The sequence below is a fragment of the Gorilla gorilla genome, chromosome 2 (genome assembly GCF_029281585.2).
Source record: "Gorilla gorilla gorilla isolate KB3781 chromosome 2, NHGRI_mGorGor1-v2.1_pri, whole genome shotgun sequence".
NCBI classification, from domain to species: domain Eukaryota; kingdom Metazoa; phylum Chordata; class Mammalia; order Primates; family Hominidae; genus Gorilla; species Gorilla gorilla.
In genome coordinates, this window is record NC_086017.1 from 84,685,430 (window position 1) to 84,707,552 (window position 22,123).

At 36.7% G+C, this 22,123-nt stretch overlaps 2 long non-coding RNA genes across 3 annotated transcripts; both read right to left on the bottom strand.

The window, feature by feature from the left end:
• Positions 1–2,954: 2,954 nt before the first annotated feature.
• LOC109026263 (uncharacterized) lies at positions 2,955–5,949 on the bottom strand. Of its 2 annotated transcripts, XR_008678549.2 has the most exons (5): positions 5,867–5,949; positions 5,508–5,759; positions 4,279–4,463; positions 4,017–4,125; positions 2,955–3,244 (listed from the first exon to the last, which is right to left on the bottom strand). It is a non-coding gene; the product is annotated as an uncharacterized lncRNA (long non-coding RNA). The 2 variants fall into 2 exon arrangements; XR_008678550.1 differs by lacking the exon at positions 5,508–5,759.
• A 6,371-nt stretch (positions 5,950–12,320) lies between these two features.
• Positions 12,321–14,395, bottom strand: LOC129532339 (uncharacterized). Its single transcript, XR_008678036.2, has 2 exons — positions 14,295–14,395; positions 12,321–12,611 (listed from the first exon to the last, which is right to left on the bottom strand). It is a non-coding gene; the product is annotated as an uncharacterized lncRNA (long non-coding RNA).
• Between the last annotated feature and the right edge of the window lie 7,728 nt (positions 14,396–22,123).

The window sequence follows — 22,123 nt, forward strand, 5'->3', positions numbered from 1 at the left end:
TCAGTTATTGCCATTACCAATTGGGAAAGTTGCTTAATAATGTCAATGCTTCAAATTTTCTTATCTGTAAAATGGAGACAATAATACATACGCTCCTTCACTTACCAGGGGATCATGTCCCAACAAACCCATTGTAAGCTGAAAATATATTAAGTCAAGTCAAAAATGCATTTAATAACCTAGCTTTATTGAACATCATAGGTTAGCTCAGTCTACCTTAAATGTCCTCAGAGCACTTACATTAGCCTGAAGTTGGGCAAAAGCTTCTAACACAAAGCCTAATTTTTAATAAAATGTTAAAAAAACTCATGTAAATTATTGAATATTGTACTGAAAGTGAAAATCAGAAAGGTTGTATGGATACTCAAAGTATGGTTTCCATATGCATATGGCTTTCCCACTAACATAAAGTAAAACAAAAATCATAAGTGGAATCATTGTAAGTATTCCATGGAATAGGTACAGATAGTCCTCTACTTACAATGATTAATACATTTAAAAAGCTTAGAATGACAGTTGCATTGCAGGTACTATACTGGTGTTAACTGGTTTGTTTTTGTTTTTAAGTACATCTTTATCCTGGTAGAATTTGGAGCCCAGCGAAGGTGGGAGATAAGACAGTACACAATAAACATACAAATAATCACTAATTTGTAATCATAGCCATAATAATTATTAATTAATATAGTATACTATAAAGTAACAAATAGGCTGTGGCAAAAGTAAAATTTAAGGATTGAGAACGGTGGTAAAGAAGAGGATTTTGCAAAGTAGATGAGTTTAACTATAACAGCAGGCCCATAAGGTGATTATTGTTATTCTCCAAAGTGAAAAAGAGGTTCAGCAGCTTTCTTAAGATCGTACAGCTAGTATGAAAGTCTGAATCTAGTGACCAGGACCATAGTCACCTAGAGGGTCTTGGTTGGTCGAACAGAGATGATGCCATGTGGAGAACATAATGGAATGAATCATGTGTATCAGGAGAAAAAGTGTTTTAGACAGAGGTGACAGTACAAAGGTAACAAGGAGGTACGATCCTGGCATGTTAGAGGAAGAGCAAAAGCTGTCGTGACAAGAGTTGTTAAGGAAGGGGAGGTATTTGGTTCAGAGAGATAATGGGAAGATGCAATTCATGGAGACCATTTGCAATGGACTGAATGTCTGTGTCCCCTCAAAATGTGTTTGTGAAATTCCAACCCCCGTATGATGGTATTAGGAGGTAGGATCTCTTGAGGACTGAATCCTCAAGAATAAGATTAGTGCCCTTATAGAAAGAGAGGAGATTGCTTCCTTCCTCTCTGCTCTCCACCATGTGAGGACACAACAAGAAGACAGCCATCTGCAAACCAGGAAGAGGGTTTTCACCAGAACTTGACCATGTTGGCACCTTGATTTCAGACCTCCAGCCTCCAAAGCACTGTGCTAGTGCAGTGCTTAATGTGTAAGCCTCTCAGTCTACGGTAGTTTGTGATAGCAACCCTATAGCATTGTAAGAATTTGGCTCCTGCTTAACAGTAAGATGGAAAGTAATTGAACGATTTTTTGTATTTTTGTACACGATTGTCATGGGAAAATGTTCAAATATATAAGTGAAAAAACAAGGCACCCAAATGTGCAAACAATTTAACTCTAGAAAACAACTTCTGAAGAGAAACACAAAAACATGTAACAGTAACATGCAACAAATATCTTGTATTTGGAACATGGCTGGCTTTTATTTTCTCTTTGCACCTTGTGGCATTTTTCAAATAATATGAAATAAGTTTGTATTATATTTATAGCCAGAGAAATATAATATTATTTTCTAAAATATAGGTGGTAGCTAAGCAACTGGAAGTAAAACATAAATATCTGATAATATGGTGATCAAACACTTAGCTGCTTTAGGCGCTGTGTACACATTACTGATAGTTGCTAAGGAAAACTTCTCACTGAGTCTGGACATTCTGATTAATAGAAATAAATTTCCGTTACTCAATTGGGGAACAAACACCTTAACTATATTATCTGGAAAAATCAATTTATGCAGACTTAACTTCAGGACAGGCATATTTTATTCTCCCTATCATCAGAGGTTTTAGTATCTTTTCATAAACTGGGGATTAAACGTGCTCATTTAAAATTTAGCAGAGTTCAACGAGATCACATGGACACAGGAAGGGGAACATCACACTCTGGGGACTGTTGTGGGGTGGGGGGAGCGGGGAGGGATAGCATTGGGAGATATACCTAATGCTAGATGACGAGTTAGTGGGTGCAGCGCACCATAATGGCACATGTATACATATGTAACTAACCTGCACAATGTGCACATGTACCCTAAAACTTAAAGTATAATAATAAAAGAAAAATAAAAAAATAAAATTTAGCAGAGTTTTAAGATAGTCTCTTAAATTTCCTGTGAAGTTTGGAAGATTATAAATTTAGCCTGAATTGATAAAACATTATGTCCTGTTGAAAAACATTATAATTCTATTATATCTTTGAAATGTTAATTTCATGTTAGGATTTGGATAAACTATAATTATGTCACAATGATATTCCCCTTAAAAGAAAATTGTATGAATAGAAGGAGAAAACGGGCAGGTATTTTGCATAGGCTTTTATAATTATTCTCTTTCTGCAGTAAATTCTTTCCTCTGTACACACTACAGACTGACTGGGTGTTTTAGATTAAATAAAAGAAAATTGTGTTTAAAAAGAGTATTTTCCCTATTTCTTATCCTTTAATTAAAATCAAAGATGCTGTGTCCATTAGGAATCTATATGAGATCAGTGACAGATAATTCAAATTAGGTTAAGGAATAGGAAGAAACTATCAACACATATAAAGAAACACAAAGATAGCCCCATCTCTGGAGCTATCTTCAAGGATAGCTGAGTTGAGTCCTTGGGCCACACTGCGAGGACCTTGTTTCATTCTGTCTCTCAGCTCCAATTTTGGCTGTGTTGGCTTAGGTTTAGGTGGCTCTAGGCTCCTCCTTGTGTCTGCAAGGTGTCTGCAGTAGCCTTAACTTCTCATTCTTCCAGTTAAAGACTAGGAGGAAATGGTGACATTCTTTTTCTGGTAGCTTTTTGAAAAGTTCTGAAGTTGATTCTGATTGGCCCATCTAAAATCATTTGCCTGTAATGGAATCAAATTGCAGTGACCAGAGGAATGCCAAGATTCAGTTCACCCTGGAAGTCAGTCCTGGTACTCCTTTCTCAACAATGTGGAGGTGAGGGTGGATTTCCAGTTGCAAATCTAGGAAACAAGTGTTGGGGAGGTATTCATCAAATACTCACAATATAAATATTGCTAGAAAATCCTTTTGTAAGTGTAAGAGTTATTACTTGCTGCTTAACAAACAACCTCAAATATCTCATTGGCTTGTAACAAATATTTTTCTTGCTTTTAAGTCTGTGGGTCAGCTCCACATGTCTAGTTAGTCAATAGCTATCTGAGACATGTTTCTCTAATGGCAAATGGCATAAAAGCAAAAAAGCTGAGCAAAGATATGAAATGGCTTTTAAGGCTTCAGCTCATAGCTGGGACACTGTCACTTGAGGCCACATTCTATCAGACAAGGCAAGTCACATGGCTAAACTGAGCATTAATAGGATGAGGAAATATTCTCTTCTCACTTCAGTGGGAGGTAATGCAAAGTCACGTGAGACAAGGCAAGGAGTTTGTAATTCTAGTAAAGGACAAGGGTGGAGAATAGTGAACAATAATCCAATTTACTAGAGTAAGTTTCTAGTACTCTGTTGATGACAAGGTTAGCTGTCAGAATTTCTCTCCTTCAAGTCTTCAAGTACAGTCCATATTCACTTCAAGTAGAGTTTGTTATTAGGATACCCCCAAAATAGAGCCCATCATCATTACACTTCTTTTCAAATTAAGTTACACAGGTATATTTATGTTTATATACATATAAATTAAAATTAAAGATAAGCCATTGGTGAAATAACAAATCTAACTAATGATTAAAATTATTACTGACATTTTCCATATAATAGTTTTTGAGTTAACATACTTTACAGAAATCTTCATAGTAGTTCTGGAAGAAGAATTCAAATGCCAATTCTTGGTTTCCAATTGAAATGTTTAAACTACCTTTGATTTATTCTTTGGGCTTTTTATTTCTAAAAACACACAAAAGAGGTTAGGTCAAATCATCAATAATTCTGATTACCCTAAGGTTTTATTGGTTAGTGTCATAACTTTAATATGAGTTAAGTGTATTTTTATGCAGTAATTTGGTAAATCACCTCAGTAGATCATAGAAAATTACCCACCTTCGTTCTGCCTGATGGATAATATGTTCTAGATGAGCAATTAGATATTAGTTATACGCAGCTGCAGCTCATTCGACAAATACTTTTTTCAGTCACACGTTTATCTCTCTTTTTCTGGATAAATTGGCAACATGCCTCATATAGGTCTTTACTGTGCTGTTTTCATGTAGTTCCAGGCTGCTGACCTAAAAGATGTTTGTGCATAATTACACAAGTATGTTATTTCATCTCGAAGATGAGATCCAATTGTTATTAAAAATAATTACATAGGCTGGGTGCGGTGGCTCACGCCTGTAATCCCAGCACTTTGGGAGGCCGAGACGGGCAGATCACGAGGTCAGGAGACCGAGAGCATCCTGGCTAACACGGTGAAACCCCGTCTCTACTAAAAATACAAAAAATTAGCTGGGCGTGGTCGTGGGTGCCTGTAGTCCCAGCTACTAGGGAGGCTGAGGCAGGAGAATGGCGTGAACCCGGGAGGCAGAGGTTGCAGTGAGCCAAGATCACGCCACTGCACTCCAGCCTGGGCGACAGAGCGAGACTCCCTGTCTCAAAAAAAAAAAACAAAAAACAAAACACCACCACCACCACCACCAAAAATAATAATTACATAATACTGAGAGAAGACGTTATTTTTATTCTATCAATCCTATGTATTTTTTCATTTAAGCTATCATTTGCAACTATAATAGTTTAAGGACTATATTTCATGACTTTAAAAATAAGGATTGCCCAAGTATAGTAGCATATTTGATATATTGGTTCCATGTCATTGATGGACTTGCCAATATGCCACAATGGTGTTCCTCTGAAGCAGGATTTTTCAACCTTGGCACTATTGACATTACGGGCCAGAAAATTCTTTGTTTGGTGAAGTGAGGTGGGAGGCTGTCCTATGCATTATGGGATGTGAGCAGTGCCCCTGGTTTCTACCCACTAGAGGCCAGTAGCACCTCTTCCACCCCGGTTATGACAATCAAAAATGTCTACGAGTTGCCAAATATACCCTGAAGGGCAAAATCAACCCCACTGAGTGCTATTATAAAGTGATTCCTAATGGATGCTTACATATATTACAGCAACCCTCCCCCTTCACCCTGGCAATTTTATTTAAAATTGTTGGCTTGGAATTTCACAAAGGAATAAGGAAGACATTGAGATTAATATGTCTCACATAACATGAATTTGGACTATAATGAATTACATAATAAGAAAAAACGTTTAGGTACTTTTATTGAGGTGTCCTACGTAGATGTTTTTATGGTAGTGAGTCTCTGGTCTACCAGATTTCTTTCTGTTCCTTTCATTAGAGATGTATTTTTCCCTCTGTTGTCATTGTTGTCATTATTGTTCCCTCAATGACTATTAATTTAAAAGTTTGCATTTTTTCACCCTCTTAGCTGTGCAGAATATTTCAGAACAGATGCTGTTGTAAGTGAGCTCCATTATGTCTATAAAAGCTTACTCTGAGTAGGCAGTTTCTGTAAATGAAAAGGGTCCAGGGAGCAAGAATCCTTTATATTTGGAGAGAGAATAATTTTGGATTAATTGAACATAGTTATTAAATGATCTCATTCCTTTAGTATACCTGTTGGCAGGGAGAACAGATAAGGTTTCAAGATGTCATTTCCACATAAGAATGCTTTGGTGAAGTCCACAATCTTGAAATCTAAAAAATTTCATAAGGCTTTCATTTAATTCTGGGCTCTCAAGTGTAAATTCTAGGAAAAATATTACATAGCAGAAAGAATATGGGCTTTGAATAAATAGAACTGGATTCCAGTTTTGACTCCCACTTACTTCTGTGTAAAGTTTGACCAAGTTGCTTAAACTCCCTGAATCTCTGTTTCCTCTTCTGTGAATGGAGATAATGCATTTTATTGATGAAGACTGGGGAGAGTGGTAGTGTACTGGCTATGGGACGATGAATACATCTTGAAAGTTGCATATACGTACTCCCTACACTTCCCTTTATCCCAACACCAATGATTTCACTAAAAACTCCTTTCTCAGAGTCACCAAAAACCTACTTACTGATAAATCCACCAAACACTTGGCACATTTTTTCTTGATCCACTGTTCCTTTGTTTTTAAACAAAGGATTAGCAAATATTCTGTATAAAGAGCTAGATAGTAAACACTTGATTTTGTGGGATAGATAGTCTCTGGCTTGTTTACTCAACTCTGCTATCACAATGCAAAAACAGTCATAAACAATATTTAAATGAATGTACATGGCTGTGTTCCAATAATACCTAATTTACAAAAGCAGAGAATTGGCCAGATTTGGCCCATGGGAGTAATTTGATGATCCCTCCTTTCAAACCCTCACTGCCTTCTCATTTTATTTGGTATCGTTGAGCTTTCTGGAGACAAGTATTTTATCTCCTATGTCTTTGATCACTCCTCCTTTTTTTTCTGGCTTTCCTCCCTGCCTGTGTATTAATTGTCCAAATTAACAAAACACCATTGGGGAAGAAAATATTTTCAAAGTATGCAGCTGACAAAGGACTAATATCCAGAATCTACAAGGAACTGAAGCAAACCAGCAAGAAAAAAAAACTCAAATAATACCATTAAAAAGTAGGCAAATGACATGAATAGACATTTCTCAAAAGAAGATTTACAAGCAGCCAACAAACATATGAAAACCTACTCAACATCACAAATCAGTAGGGAAATACTAATTAAAACCACAGTGAGATACCACCTTACCCCACGACAATGGCCATTATTAAAAAGTCAAAAACCAGTAGATTTTGGCATTGATGTGGTGCAAAGGGAATATTTACACACTGCTGGTGGGAATGTAAACTAGTACAACCTCTATGGAAAATGATGTGGAGATTACTAAAAGAACTAAAAGTAGATCTACCATTTGATCCAGCAATCCTACTTCTAGGTATCTATCCAAAGGAAGAAAAGTTACTATATTAAAAAGACATCTGCATGTGTATGTTTATGGCAGCACAATTAACAATTGCAAAGACAGGGAATCAACCTAAGTGTCCATCAACCAATAAGTGGATAAAGAAAATATGGTGTATATATATATATATATATATATGTGTGTGTGTGTGTGTATATATATATATGTGTGTGTATATATATATACGTGTGTATATATATATATACGTGTGTATATATATATACGTGTGTATATATATGTGTGTGTGTATATATATATGTGTGTGTGTATATATATATACGTGTGTATATATATATATACGTGTGTGTATATATATATACGTGTGTATATATATGTGTGTGTGTGTGTATATATATATATATGCCATGAAATACTGCTTAGTCATAAAAAAGAATAAAAAATATCTTTTGCAGCAACTTGGATGGACTCGGAGGCCATTATTCTAAGTGAAGTAGCTCAGGAGTGGAAAACCAAATATCACATGTTCTCAAGCATAAGTGGGAGTTGAGCCATGGGTACGCAAAGGCATACAGAGTGGTGTAAAAACATTGAAGGCTCAGAAGCTGGGAGGGTTGGAGGAGGGTAAGGGATAAAAAACTACATATTCAGTACAATGTACACTACTTGGGTGACAAGTGCACTGAAATTCCAGATTTCACCACTATACAATTCATCTATGTAAACGAAAACCACTTGTACCACTAAAGCTACTGAAATTTAAAAAACAAAAAAATAGAAAAAGAGAAATTACCATTGGGAAGAAGAAGTAGATGTGTTTCAAAACGATACCTTCATTTCCACTCTCAAGCCCTTACCTTCTGCATGAAGTCCAAGTCTCAGCAAGGCATGGGAGGCTCATTATTATTTGATCTCTGCCCACCTTCCCATCTTGTCATCACCTCCGTCATTGCCTGTTGGCTGTCCCAAGCTATTTGCATTTTCCCAAATTGTCTGGTGTTTTTTCTTATCCGCGGGCTTGGCACATATGAGTTCTTCCAGGCAGATTTTTATTTTACCTTTTCTTCTAGAAGGGTTGTATTCCTCCTTGTATTTTATCTTAGTTAGCTTCTATATCAGCATTTCTTGTATTTTATGGTGATTGTTTACATTTTTAAAGTCAGAATGACTAAAATAAAAACTAAAAATAATGCCAGTCTCAGATGTTGATGAGAATACAGAGAAGCTGAATCATTCATGCATTACTCGTGGGGTTGTAAAATGGTACAGCCATTCTGGAATACAGCTTGACAGTTTCCTAAATGTCCAAACATCTAATTTCCATACAGCCTAGCAATTGTACACTTGGGCATTTATTCCAGAGAAATGAAAATTTATGTTCATGCAAAACTAGTATATGAATGTTTATAAGAGTTTTATTTCTAACGGTAAAACACTAGAAAGAACCCTTATGTTCTTTCACAGGTGAATGGTTAAACAAACTGTGGTACATCCATATTATTGATATACACAGCAACCTGACTATTGTGTAATAATTTCCAGGGAATTATGCTTAGTGAAAAAGCAATCTCAGAAGATCACATATTTTATGACCCATTTTATAGCATTATTGAAATGACAAAATTATAGAAATGAAGACCAGATTAGTGGTTGCCAGTGTTTAAGGATAATGGAGTGGGAAGTAGAGATGTGGGAGGAAAGTAGATTTGATTATAAAAGGGCTATATTTGGGATCCTTTTGTTGATAAAACTGTTCTATGTCGTGACTGTGTCAATGTCAACATCCTGGTTGTGATATTACAGCAAGATATCATTCAGGGGAAATTGAATAAAAGTACATAGGATCTATCTGTTATTTCTTACAACTGTATATGTATCTACAACTTTCTTTTTTTATTTTTTTATTTTTGAAATAAATGATTCCTTCTCCTTTATTAGAATAGTAACAGATGCACATGATACAAAATTCAAAAGTGAAAAAAAAGAAGTCTCCTAGTTCTAGTCTCCTCTCTGCAACACTTAGTTTCTTGTCTATTATTCCAGATATTAGAGATGTTCTCTGCATATATATAATTATATGTAATGTGTATGAAATACGTTACATAAAATACACACATATCTTTTATATATAAAATATATTTATATATATCAGAGAGAGACGACATAAGTGGTATCATATCAGATTCATTTCTTTTTTTTTTTGTAGTCTCAGTTTAAATTTTTTTTTTTTTTTTTAGTATTTATTGATCATTCTTGGGTGTTTCTCGCAGAGGGGGATTTGGCAGGGTCATAGGACAACAGTGGAGGGAAGGTCAGCAGATAAACAAGTGAACAAGGGTCTCTGGTTTTCCTAGGCAGAGGACCCTGCGGCCTTCCACAGTGTTTGTGTCCCTGAGTACTTGAGATTAGGGAGTGGTGATGACTCTTAAAGAGCATGCTGCCTTCAAGCATCTGTATAACAAAGCACATCTTGCACTGCCGTTAATCCATTTAACCCTGAGTGGACACAGCACATGTTTCAGAGAGCACGGGGTTGGGGGTAAGGTTATAGATTAACAGCATCCCAAGGCAGAAGAATTTTTCTTAGTACAGAACAAAATGGAGTCTCCTATGTCTACTTCTTTCTACACAGACACAGCAACAATCCGATTTCTCTATCTTTTCCCCACATTTCCCCCTTTTCTATTCAACAAAACCGCCATCGTCATCATGGCCCGTTCTCAATGAGCTGCTGGGTACACCTCCCAGACGGGGCGGCGGCCGGACAGAGGGGTTCCTCACTTCCCAGAAGGGGCGGCCGGGCAGAGGCGCCCCCCACCTCCCAGATGGGGCGGCTGGCTGGGTGGGGGCTGCCCCCCACCTCCCTCCCGGATGGGGCGGCTGGCCGGGCGGGGGCTGCCCCCCACCAGGCCACTACACTCCAGCCTGGGCAACATTGAGCACTGAATGAACCATACTCCGTCTGCAATCCCGGCACCTCGGGAGGCCGAGGCTGGCAGATCACTCGCAGTTAGGAACTGGAGACCAGCCTGGCCAACACAGCGAAACCCCGTCTCCACCAAAAAAATACGAAAACCAGTCAGGCGTGGCGGCGCACGCCTGCAATCCCAGGCACTCGGCAGGCTGAGGCAGGAGAATCAGGCAGGGAGGTTGCAGTGAGCTGAGATGGCGGCAGTACAGTCCAGCTTCGGCTTGGCATCAGAGGGAGACCATCGGGAGAGAGAGGGAGAGGGAGAGGCACATATCTACAACTTTCTAAAATTAAAATGTTTAGTTAAAATATATCAGTCTGGTTGATTTCTATGATATAATTATGGTTGGACTGCTATGGGAATGCAAAGAAAGGACACTATACCTATTCTTGGAGGTCAAAATAGCAGAGAAGGCATTAAGGGGAAGGTGGTTTTCGATTTGGATCCTGAAGATAGAACAAACATTACACAGAGGAACAAGAAGAAGAAGGTTCTGCTAAGTTGATGAAATGTCAAAAGTCAGGAGTGTCTGGGGCACTAGTCAGGTCATGGAACAATTCATGTTCTGGAAGACATTCTATGATTCATGTCTCTATTCTCCACAGTAGAGCTTAAGTCACATAATTGATGTTCAGTGTTCTAAGTTCAGGTACTTCAGAGAAACAGAACCAATAGGATACACTACAGAGAGAGAGAGAGAGAGAGAGAGAGAGAGAGAGAGAGAGAGAGAAAGAGTTATTGTGGGAATTGGCTCATGTAATTATTGAGGCTGAGAAGTCCCATTTGAAAGCTGAAGGGCCGGAAATGCCAGTGGTATAATTCAGTTAAGTCCAAAAACCTGAGAACCAGGAGCTCCTACGTCAAAGGACAGAAGAACACAGATGTCCCAGCTCAAACAGGGAGAGGAAATTTATCCTTCTTCTATCTTTTTGTTCTGTTTGGGCCCTCAAAGCACTGGAGGATGCCCATCAACATTGGTGAGAGCCATCTTCTTTACTCAGTCTACTGATTAAAATGTAAATTTCTTCTGGAAACACACTCACGGACACACCCAGTAATATTTTCACAACTCTCTGGGCATCTCTTAGCCTAGCCAAATATACACACAAAGTTAACCATCATAGCCAGGTGTGGTGTCACGTGCCTATAGCCCCAGCTAATCAGGGAGGCTGAGGCACAGGATTTCTTGAGCCCAGAAGTTTGAGTCTGGCCTGGGCAACATATGAGACCCTCATCTCACTTAAAAAAAGAAGAAAAAATTAACCGTCATAACTCAGTAAATGTTTGTGTGTGATCCAATGACACTTGAGTTTATTTTTTGAAGTTATGAGTTAGATTAATTTTTAAAAGCAGATATTTAATTTTAATTGATCATCTTAATATATTCTTCAACTAAGATAATTAAAAATACTAACTTTTAATCCCAGTACACCAGATAAACCTTCACAGAGTGTGTATATGGTCAGCTTGACCCACCAGTTCATCTTTCCCCCTAGCCCGTTGATAACCAGCATAGTACACAAAGAGGACCTCCATAAATATTTATTGAATTAAATAAACCTATGAATGTTGCAAGAAGTCAGCACCTGTTTGGAGGCAAAGATTAAACGATTTGCCAAACCTTAAGAATGTATTTATACAATGCATAACGTACATTATGAGTGCTACTTGTTCGTAACAAAATAATTTCCTTTAAATTATGAAATGTAAAAGTAACTAGAAATATTAACCAAATAAGAAATAAAATAATGAAAATTAAGGATGAACATTCTAAACTCTGATTTAAGAGTTATAACAACCTTCCTAATGTAGCCAAGTGATATTCATTTTTTCCCACAGTGCTCATTCATTTAATCATTCAAAAAATAGCTGCAGAATGCTACATACACAAAAAGTACTGATACAATCTCAAATATCCTCCTGATTAAATTCTGTAACCTTGGCATTGGCTGTGTATCTATTACACACACACACAGAGGCACATATATACGCACACTTAGTTTCTTTAACTAAAAGGCTACCTATTCAGGATGAACTTGTTTTCCCAGCACCTACTGTTATCATGCCTCCTGTCTTGTACATTCCTTGAGTGCATCTTGCAAAACAGCCTTGTATTTCAAGCTATGTTTTTTTTTTTTTAAATCTGAACATACTTATGTTGGGAATAAAGTTTAAGGGGAAAATAGCATTTAAAAAACATTTTTTACTGCAATGTGAACAAAATCCAGGATAAGAAAAAAGAGCAAAATATGATTTTCTTGCAGGTCCATTCTGCTTAATCTCAGTGTTGGAATTAAGAGATACAACTTATAGAGAACACACACTGCTGCACCGGCCTGTAGAGAGTTAGAGCACACTTGACGTACTGGTGGGTTGAACAATCTGTCTCTGCCATATGGGCAGAACCAGTTTCTTCTCTAGATGTCTCCTTGGCATTTTGTGCCCCATCAACCCTGGCTGCGTCTATTCCATTTCTAGGCAAAAAAGGTTAAATATAGCTTAAGTATCTTATGCTATATTCTCCAAAGAATAACCTGAGAAAACAATATATATCCTATATATTCATAACCTGTTATTGAGATATACACAGAATAATTAGTTGCTCATTAAATTTTGCTAAGACTGAAATAATGCATTGTAACCATGTAAATATGAAATATTTGTCAAAGTGCACAAATGAAGTGGAAAATGATTACCATCTATAGTCATTTAAAAAGGAAGTCTAGCCATTAACAAACTTCTTGATAATTCACAACTCAATCAGGCACAGAAAATAATAAAGTAGTAAGATAATGTGATTCTGATTTAGGGAGATTTGAAAAATGAGAATGGTTTATTATAGAATTTAGTAGTAAAACTCAGTGTCTAATTTCAAATAATTTTGACAACTAGTTGTAGTTCCAAACAACTAGTTGTAGGGATAATAATAACTTTCTCAAAAATTTTTAGTAAAATTTAAGTTAAATAACACAAGTGATGCATGTGGTTCAATACTTATCACATTGTAGTGCTTGATATAATATTCTAAGATGAAATCATAAAATCAAAATAAAAATAGTGTTTATGTTTGAATGTTTGGATTATAATTTTCTTGGGTTTTTAATAATTTTCTATAAAATAAATTTGTGCTAATGTTTGTCTAGTTTGCAATGGCCCAATACTTTGGAGTTGTAATAGTAACCATATAATTGCAGGAAAGGTGAAAATATTGGTTGTGGCCTCTTCTATAATTCTCAATGGTTGTTTCATAATTTGTATCTATCTTGAGACCAATGAAAAGTGGAAATTAAAAGTATGTAAAATGTACAATTTTATTACCTAGAAAGTTTTCTGCTTTCTGTATGTATATCCTTTCATAACCCTGAGTGATCAACACTAGGGAGAGGGTCATGATCTGGCTGACAGAATGAATTATTTTTATAAGTGTCTTAGTTCATTCCTACTGATGTAACAAAATACCATTGACTGGGTAACTTATAAACAACAAACAATTTGTTTCTTATAGTTCTGCAGGCTGAGAATTCCAAGATCAAGACACCGGCAGATTTAGTGTTCAGTGAAGACCACTCTTTGCTTTCAAGATGGCACCTTGATGCTGTGTCCTCACATGATGAAAGGGAAGAAAGGTTAAAGGCACGAATAGCTCCCTCAAGCCTCTTTTATATGATTATTAATCTCATTTATGAGGACTCTGCCCTTATGACATCCTAAAAGCCCCACCTCTTAATACTTTATATCGGTGCTCATGTTTCAATTTATGGATTTTATGGGGACATATTCAGACCGTAGCAATAAGGGTTGGAGAAATCATTTAAATTAAATAATATATAGATTGATAAAAGAAATACCTTGAATATATGAATATTTACTATACATTTATCTTTAAGGCATTCTCTTTTCTTGTACTTTTAAAATAAATAGTGAATTATCACTTTATGTTCTCCTTATTTCTTGTTTTAGTCAGCCCTAACTTTTCTCACCTCTCATTTCAAACCACCCCCCGATCACAAGCAAAAACTATAACAATAAAAAAAAGTCAGACTTTGTTGCCCTTGTCCCAGAAGGGAGTTATCACAACTTGTTTTCTTTGTATTCCACTGCTAGTTATTTAAAATTTCTACTGGAATGAGAGAGATTACTTTGTTCTAGGATCTCACCTGAGACAAAAACCCTGGTAACCATAGCAGCATTGCCATCCAATCTCTTGAATCCACAACAAAATGTAGCTAGAAATGCTTAGTGCAGTCTCCCAAGGCAAACATTGCTGTGATGAGTGACAAACTGAAACAATGGGAGCTGCTCCTGTTGCCATGGAAACAAGCCTTTCCATCTGAGTGGTTCCATCCCAGTATTCACAATCTAAAGCTTTGCAAAGGTATGCTAGACTTAACTCTCCTACTGGTTAGCACTCTCTATCAGACTAACACTGCTGAGATGACTGACATGAAAAAACAATAAGGGCTACTCCTTATTGCCATAGTAACCCATGTTTCCAGTAATTTGCCTTGATGGAAAGTTAAAAGAGCTGTGTAGCAGATGTCTACCATACCAAAATCAAATGACAGTTAAAAAGAATAAATGTAATAAGTTCCTTGGAACTTAAATGCATACCTATCGGGGTAAGTGTCAAGGAGGGTTGTGTTTTCTAAAAAAATTATACATGCTACAATACTTCAGTGAATCACAATTTAGATCATGAAGCACTGGAAGAAAATATGTTTATCCTCCTGCAAAGACATTTACGTAAAATACAATGAAGTTCTCTGAAGAGAATTAGCAAGCACTGAGTTTTTAAACACTGTTTTCTTTGGCAGTCTTTTGAAGGAAAGGACTCTGTTGAAAGACGTAATACAGGTATCTCAGTTGAATTAGCTGGCATATTTGTGACTAACCAGATATTGAGATGGTATTTTATTAGCAAAATTGTAAAGTTAAGGTGAATTCATTATCCGCACTTAAAAATTAAGATGAAAAACAGATTTTAAAAAATGCTTCCTGTGTAATGGATTATCTCAGGATTTGGTAATAACTTGATATATGAGACAGATATTATAATAATTAACCCCACACAAATTGAGGCAATGGGCATTCTGAGAATAATGGAGAAACTGAGCATTCATCTTGGACAGCTGGGTTCTATTATTTTTATTTTACTGCCACACTTCAATATACACAACATGTACTTATTAAATATCCTGAGATAATTTAACCAAAGTGTAATTTTGGTCCTAATTAAGTGAATCTATTGTTCCAGATGCCATAGGCCATAGCTATATATACATTCTCTCTTTTTCACTGTGATATGCTCTGTAGTCATGAATGTGGAACAGATCACAATTTCTCCTAGGACTAATGTTATGACTGGACTTTGAGTTCTAACCAACTAATATAGAGTAGCATGGAGTAAGTCAGAGCCTAACTTATCAACCTATCAGATAGGCATACCCATACCCATAGCATACCCATAGCATACCCATAGCGCTCCAAGATGAAGGGAAATTGAATTAAAATATGTTATTAGTCCTTCGAAATGTGCATAAAGCACAATATGTATTGGTTACTCAGGATATCTCGTATACCACAAATTGTACCAACAGCTTCCATAAAACTACAGGGCCATCAGTATGAACTACTGAAAATAAATGGGTCAACCAGTATTTATATGAATGAAATATTTTCAAAATAATTGTACAGGGATATAAATGATGAGTTTGGGTACCTGTTCTAAAATTTACTAGCTATATGATTCTGTGAAGAAAAATGAAAAGAAAGATCAAATCAAATGATTCTGCTCTCAACCCACGACAATGAACACAGCCTTCTGTGGCCAAATGTGTGGCAATTCTTTCCACCAGGAAGAAGCAAGCAGTTCTGCAGTGGACACCAGCTGGGTGCTTTCTAATTTCATTTCCACGCTACCTGGCACTCTGATTTCCACCCTGATGTCACTCACCATCATGCCCAGCTAATTTTAGTATTTTTAGAAGAAATGGGGCTTAGTAGAGATGTTGGCCAGGCTGGTCTTGAACTCCTGACCTCAGGTGATCCACCCACCTCGGCTTCCCAAAGTGCTGGGATTACAGGCATAAGTCACCACACCTGGCCAAATACATACCTATTATAAAGCATAATTTATAAATTAGGCACAGAAAGAGATTAACAATAATAACTAATGATAAAACAATTATAACAACATACTGTAATAAAAGCTATGCAAATGTGGTCTCTCTCTCTCCCTCAAAATATATTTTTTACTGTACTCACCCTTCATGTGATAATGTACGATAATAAAATGCCTACTTGATTAGATGAAGTGAGGTGAAGGATGTGGACATTGTGACTTAGTGTTACACCACTATTGACCTTGAACACAAGCACTGTGATAAAAGCACGAAGTTAGCTTGACAGTTGATCTGAGAAGTGAGGTGGCTACCAAGTGACTCATAAGCGCTGGTGTCTATAGGATGAATCAATTTATACCGTGGGGATGACTCACATACAGGTAGGAGGGAGCAGGATGGCATTAGATTTCATCACACTGCTCAGAATGGCGCAAAATTTAAAACTTACAATTTGTTTATTTCTGGAATTTCTCATTAAATATTTTTGGCTTGCAGTTAACCATATATACATGGGTATTGTATTGTTTTGGTTCCTCGTGCTGCACTGGACTCAACGACACTTTATTTTGTAAGCAAGCTGCCATCAGACTTTGAAGTTCTTCAAAGCCCTCTTTGAAAACATTTGAAACAAAATATATTAACCCCCAAATCCAGAAAATTGAAAAATTGAAATGAGTCAATATCTAATGAAATGTCTACGAAAACACAAAATCCACTTTTCTTGATTGGTGGTAAAATTAGTATTTGTAAAGAATTTTCACAATTGAAAATAATATGTATAATGCATTTTTCTCCGTTTATAATAATTTCTGAATATGTAGGATCCAGGAACCCAAAGAAAAATTTAAATTTAATTAGTTACTTGTAGCTACATTATTTCACATGAAAGTAATGCAAATTCTTGCATTTAAAAATATTCACAAAATTATGGAAATTGAGTGCTTTAAAATGTGTTTGATAATATGTGAGTTGGGGATTCCAGAAGCTAGAGTGCTCATGGCTTTATAAGACAGCCTTGGGTATCCTTTTTGAGAGATGGTACAGAGATAGTGCCATCTCAAAGATTTTTAGGAGTAAATTTGACTATACTTGTTCTTCTTCTCACATACTAAGTTAGAAATGACGGTGTAAGATGTGACTCAGCTCTGTCTCTATCATGGCACTCCTGTGTCTGCCATTACAGTTATTTATGTTTGCTATGACATTTTTATAATCTTTTCCCATTCCTATTATTTAATTCCTCCTCTTTTAAATTATGTTTAGTGTTTATAGTTTAGATCCAAGTTGCTGGGCTTTTAACAATGTAACTGGGTTGACAAAATGCACATAGACTTAAATGTGCAGGAAAATTATAGCTTAATTATTTTACGTAACATATCTAAACTTTTTCACAGGCTCTCTTCCTCTGGGCAAGGGGAAAAAACATATTGCTGATCAGCAATATCTCAGCATTTTCCAGTTTTAATAGTATCTTTCAGTTCTAAATAGAATCTCTTTGTTAAATATTCAGTCAGATTTGAAGCCAAGTTCCTATCAGGGCTGCTTCTATTTTCTCCCTCATCCTTCTCCAAGATGGTATCTGGATGTAAATGAAAGATCTTCATTGTGTTTCATGGGGGAGAGCTGTCTGGGGTTCTACCTGGTGTTGGACTCTTCTCAAAAGTGGCTGATCTGGTATTTGTGTGTTCACTGGTAGTGTCCGCTGAGTTGCAGTTATCTTTATTCATAGACAATCAGTTATTTCTGCTGCTGTAGTCTATGGCTGGTGACCTTGTGGTCTGATCCTTTAGCTCAGTATTGATTACTGAGTCCCACTTCAGTAATTGTTGCTGTTACAGAACGATCCTGAAGTTTGCTGGTGACTGCCACTGAGCCTCATCCTCATGGTCAACCTTATCATTCTTAGAGACAATGCCACTCTGGCCATACTGTTCTTAATGGTGAGTGAGTCATTTTGGGGACACCCCCCCAGCTCAATGTCTTACCTCACCATTTTCAACTTGTAATCCAAATCACGAAGTTCTCTATAATGTTTTTCTTTCTCTTTACATCTTTCTAAACTCAAACACAATTTCTGTTTTTAAAAAATGAAACACACACACACACACAGAAGCTAACTTAAGTTTTCACAACTCCATTGAACAAGATGACTTTTGCAATGTCTTTTAGTTCATTTAGGCTGTGTAACAAAATACTGGATAGCTTATGAACAACAGAAATGGATTTCTCACAGTTCTGGAGGCTGGGAAGTTGGAGACCAAGGCACCAGCAGATTTAGTGTCTGGTAGGGAGCTGTTTTCTGGTTCACAGGTGGTAACTTCTTGCTGTGTCTTCTCATGGTGGAACGGGCAAGGCGGCTCTCTGGGGTCTATATTATATAGGAATTAATCTCATTCATGAGAACTCCATCTTCATGACCTAATCACCAACCAATGGCTGTCCTTATAATACCACCACCTTACAGGCTAATATTTCAACATATGAATCTGGTGGAGGGGGGAAGTCTTTAAGGCTCATTATAATCCATTTATCAATACTTCTTATCTTAGGCATGGTACGTTACAGTTAGTTTTGAAGTAAGAGGCTCTATTCTTTTGGATACTTGTGCTTGTGTGCAGGAGGGAGAATGACTTACCCAAGCTGTGCCAATCATATTCTTTTTCCAAAGGTGCTATGATGCAGCCCTTACTTATAATTCAGAGGAAGAAAGAAGAATGAGTACTAGTGTAAAAAACAAATAAAATAGAAACAAAATATTTTTATGTTCCACATGCCTTTCCATTTCTTGTTCTCATTATTTTCTGTAGCCTTGCTACATCTTCACTTTTGGACAATGAAAAATACTTTGGATCTTCGTAGTAAATGACCATTATATTTCCATATGCTAGCTCAAGTTGATTTCTGATATATTTAATTAAAGAATGAATTAACACATCTATGAGGTTTGTTTCTTTCATGACCAAATTACCTGACCAAAAATAAAATAAAGATTTTGATCTTTAGTTTTGGCTGCTATAAATGAACATCAAACAAAAATGGTTCTAAGATTTTAGAGGAATGATCATCTCGATTTGTAGCTCAGAAGTGTGACAACTTAAACTAGTCTTCTTGCAGTTGTAGCGATGAATAGAATCTTGTTTCTTCATATGAGTCTACACACTGCCAGCTTCATATTACCATATTGAGTAATTTAAACAGTTGCTACAGTTGCATCAGAAGAGAACATCAATTTCTATTGACTGACATTAAAAAGTTATCTGTTTGATTAGTATACTAGTGGATATTTTGCTTTAAATGCTGCTGCTATTTTTAAATCAAAATTGCTGTATTATCTTTTATTTTTAATAGCAATCTTAGCAATATTTTCTAGCTGTCTTGAAATACTGATGTTGGTACCTATTAGATTTTCCTACATGCATCCATTTCATTTTTTCCAGTTGCTGCATCTCAATTTTTTAGAAACAGTTTCCTCCTCATTTCGTGAAGACTTTGCGAGACTGCCAACTAGGTATGCTAGCTTGCTCTGAGACAGTCCATTGGATCCTGTTCTTTAGATCCTGATGTCGTTTCTGAACTTCCTAAGCCCTTTGCTAATTTTCCTTCAAACTTATAAGTTACACCATATTCTTCTTCAAAATGTCTTCTATGAGAAATACTATTCTACTGTTTCCAGTCAAAGAATGCTAATAAATAAAGCCTATCAATCCTTGATCTGTTAATTCATTATCATGCTTTAATTCTTTTTAATTAATTCTTTTTGTCAATGTCCAAGTCTTGAAAAGGAAAAAATACAATGAAATACCAAAATACAGGTAGGTTTCACCACAGTGTTTAAAGTGTTGAAAGTAGAATTATTTCAAATTGTTTAAAATAATAAAGAATAATCAATATGATTTTCTGATAAATACTTTTTCATATAAAAAATTCTGTCATCCAAAATTACTGAACCTAATGCATATAGATTTACATGTATTTTTCCTGTCTTTTATAGCCTCATGAGAACTATTTTATGCAATCATACAAATATTTATAAATGTCTAAGAGTTACATAAAGCACTTATGTAAGTTTTAAAATATTGGAATAATATTTATACATACAGAAAAAGGGAAGAAACACATTTTTGCATACAAATGTATGTCGTTGCTTTATGTGAGTGTGTATATGTGTGAGTAAATATGTGTTCCTGCTCTACATTTGTTCCAAGTTATTTTTCATAAGTTGTCCCTTGACTACTCTGGGCTTCATATGATAGGTAGGGCTTTTAAACTATTTTAATTTTTAGGAAGAATTTTGGTGCTATCCATAAATAGCAGAATAGAATAGTTAATCCTTATATATTCATCATCCCAAACTGAGAATCAGCAAACAATGGCTAATTTGTTCCTATGGATTCACTCATCAACTCTTACCACTTTTGTAACACTTTGAAGTGATCCCAGTCGTATATGCTTCCTCTATAAAGTGTATATTGGTTAAATGAAGGAATGTTATTCTTCTTTTAAAATAATCACAACATCATTATTATATCTAAAAACAAATTGGGGTTTTATTTCTGGTAAATGAGGGTAGTATCAGGCCTACCTCCTGATGAAATAATTACAGACTTTGGACAAATATCTGAAAAACAATTGTCTGAAGGCATTAAAGAGACACCAGAAGCAGAAAGAAATAGAAAGAATTAGAATCCTTGAAATGAAAAAAGTAAACTAGGTACGATCCACGTTTAACCACCAGCTGGCAATTGTGAAGACTCATGTGAAGAAAAGAGATTCTATTCATCTCTACAGCTGCAAAAAGACTAGTTTGAGTTGTCACACTTCTGCACTACAAATTGAGATGATCCTTCCTCCAAAATCTCAGAACCATTTTACTTCTTCTTTTTTTTTTTTTTTTTTTTTTTTGAGACATTCTTGCTTTGCCACCCAGGCTGGAGTACAGTAGCACTATCTTGACTCACTTCAAACTCTGCCTCCCAGGTTCAAGCAATTCTCGTGCCTCAGCCTCCTGAGCAGCTGGGACTACATGCATTTGCCATGCCTGGCTAATTTTTGCATTTTTAGTAGAGACAGAGTTTCATTATGTTGGCCAGGCTGGTTTCAAACTTCTGACCTCAAGATATTTTTCTTTGATGTTCACTTGTAGCATCCAAAAGTATAGGTCGGGGTCCATTCCAAGATGGCTGAATAGGAACTGCTCTGGTATGCAGCTCCCAGTGTGATCAACGCAGAAGACAGGTGATTTCTGCATTTCTAACTGAGGTAACTGATTCATCTCATTGGGACTGGTTGGAAAGTGGGTGCAGCCCATGGAGGGTGAGCCAAAGCAGGGCGGGGCATCTCCTCACCCAGGAAGTGCAAGGGGTTGGGAGATTTCCCTTTCCTATCCCAGGGAAGCCATGACAGACTGTACTGGGAAAATTGGGATGCTGCCACCTAAACACTGTGCTTTTCCAATGGTCTTAGCAAACGGCACACCAGGAGATTATATCCCGTGCATGGCTAAGCAGGTCCCACACCCATGGAGCCTTGCTCACTGCTAGTGGAGGGGTGTCTGCCATTGCTGAGGCTTGAGTAGGTAAACAAAGTGACTGAGAAGCTCAAGCTGGGTGGAGCCCACCACAGCTCAAGAGGCCCACCTGCTTCTGTAGACTCCACCTCTGGGGAAGGGCATAGTTGAACAAAAGGCAGCAGAAACTTCTGCAGACTTAAACATCCCTGTCTGACAGCTTTGAAGAGAGTGGTGGTTCTCCCAGCATGGAGTTTGAGATCTGAGAATGGACAGACTGCCTCCTCAAGTGGGTCCCTGACCCCCAAGTAGCTTATCTTGGAAACACCTCCCAGTAGGGGCCGAGTGACACCTCATA